The sequence below is a fragment of the Sinocyclocheilus rhinocerous genome, unplaced genomic scaffold (genome assembly GCF_001515625.1).
Source record: "Sinocyclocheilus rhinocerous isolate Xijiao unplaced genomic scaffold, SAMN03320098_v1.1 scaffold867, whole genome shotgun sequence".
Taxonomy (NCBI): domain Eukaryota; kingdom Metazoa; phylum Chordata; class Actinopteri; order Cypriniformes; family Cyprinidae; genus Sinocyclocheilus; species Sinocyclocheilus rhinocerous.
In genome coordinates this window covers 370512-372456 of record NW_015649279.1, presented here as the reverse complement: position 1 = coordinate 372456, position 1945 = coordinate 370512, and the positions used below count along the sequence as shown (strand labels likewise).

The 1945-nt window shown below is 51.6% G+C and overlaps 1 protein-coding gene across 1 annotated transcript in view; it reads right to left on the bottom strand.

Moving 5' to 3' along the window:
• LOC107710532 (myelin protein zero-like protein 2) overlaps nucleotides 1-1945 on the bottom strand; it is a 16215-nt gene that overhangs the window by 1980 nt on the left and 12290 nt on the right. The window lies entirely within an intron of this gene.

The window sequence follows — 1945 nt, the reverse complement described above, 5'->3', positions numbered from 1 at the left end:
CGGCGAGCCCGCAGAACCACCAGGCATACTCGACGAAGGGGAGATCACTACGGGCTAGGGCAATGAATCGCAGGGTAAAGAAGGAGAAGGGGCGCCGCTTACTGTTTGCTTTGGTCCGGTATTCTGTCACACTTTGCCTACTGTGCAGGAGACGAGGAGATGAAGGAGCACGGAGATGAAGGAGAATTAACAAAGTGCCGAGGCCAAGGCCAAGGAGGCCGCTCCGCCATGGCTCCCCGAGCTGTCTGATCCGCCATGGCCTCTTGAACTGTCTACTCTGCCATGGCCTCCTGAACTGTCTGCTCCGCCATGGCCTCCTGAACTGTCTGCTCCGCCATGGCCTCCGGAACTGTCTGCTCTGCCATGGCCTCTGGAACTGTCTGCTCCGCCATGGGCTCCTAGTCTGCCTGCTCCGCCATGACTTCCTAGTCTGCCTGCTCCACCATGGCGCCCCGAACTGCCTGATCCGCCATGGGTCCCGGAATGGGTACCGCTCAGGAAGCCTGCCGTCCCGTGTCTGTCCTGAGGGGCCTCCAGAGCACCTCCCCCCCACCCCGTTGGATGTTGTGCGGCGCATGGACGCGCCTTCCGGGAGGGGGGAGTAATGTCAGTCCTGTGTCTTGTGTTTTGCTCCCCACGTGTTCCATGACCCAGTTTTCCCTCATGTTTGATTATGTTTATTGATTCCAGGTGTTTCTCGTCAAGTCCTGTGTATTTAAATTTTCCAGTTCTAGTTCCTTTGTCCGGTATTGAATGTTCGTCAGTCCTCTCCCTACGTGTGTGTTCCTGCCTGTTTGAAAGAATAAAGACCTTTGATGTTAATTCTCCTTCGTCTCCGCACTCCTTCGTCTCCTTGTCTCCTGCACAGTCGGTAAAGCGTGACACCCTCTCAGACAACTCAAGCTGTTCAAAACGTAAACGCCTATCCTTGCTCGGCTACTTAAACTTTGCCATGAGTATTATCCCTCAGGGCCACCCTTTCATTTCACATCTCCTCTCCCTCGCGTCCTCGGTTTACGCGCTAGAGGATCGAATTTTCATAATTCAGCCTTGTCACGATGAACTCTCATTATGGATAACATTCCTAAAACAGTGGAATGGCTAATCCTTTTTCTACAACAATCTCGTATCTTCTCCCGTTGACATCCAACTGTTCACAGATGCAGCTCCCTCAGTCGGCTTCGGGGGCTTTTATCAAGGGCGCTGGTTCGCATCCCCATGGCCCCTCCAGCTTCAGGACACACCACAGTCCTCAGCGCTGTTCGAGCTTTACCCTGTCGTAGTAGCAGCCTTCCTGTGGGGGAAAGAATGGACTGCTAACAGTATTTTAGTGCATTGTAACAATGAAGCAACAGTCCAGTGCATTAATAAAGGCCGTTCTCATTCACACGCTCTGATGCCTCTTTTAAGACGCCTCACCTGGATCTCAGCGTGTGACCAATTTATCATAATTGCCAAACATGTTCCCGGGTCAGAAAATCAAATCGCCTCTCAAAAAGACTCTCTTTCTCATTTTCTGTTTCAGAAATTCAGGACGCTGGCTCCAGATGCGGACCAATTCCCAACTCCAGTGCCTCACTATTCAGAACTAATATTTCCGTAGCCCACCCATTAAAACCCCTTCTCGACGCATTGCTCGACACCATCCTCCAAGCAGTGGCTCCCAGAACCCTCCAGTCTTATGTGACAGCGTGGAGGTGTTTTAAAGCATTCCACCTTTCATATAACCTGCCGTTTCCCAATTTCTCTCTTCTCTCAATCTCCTCATTTGTCTCCTACCTCAACAGCGTTAAGGGCCTCCAAGTTGGGTCCATCAAAGGGTACCTGAGTAGCGTCCAATTTTTTCACAAATAGATTTTTGGCACTTCCTCCCCCGAAATTAACAATTCCCAAATCTCCCTCTTGATCAAAGGGATTCAACGATCCCAGCCCACCCGCCCCGACA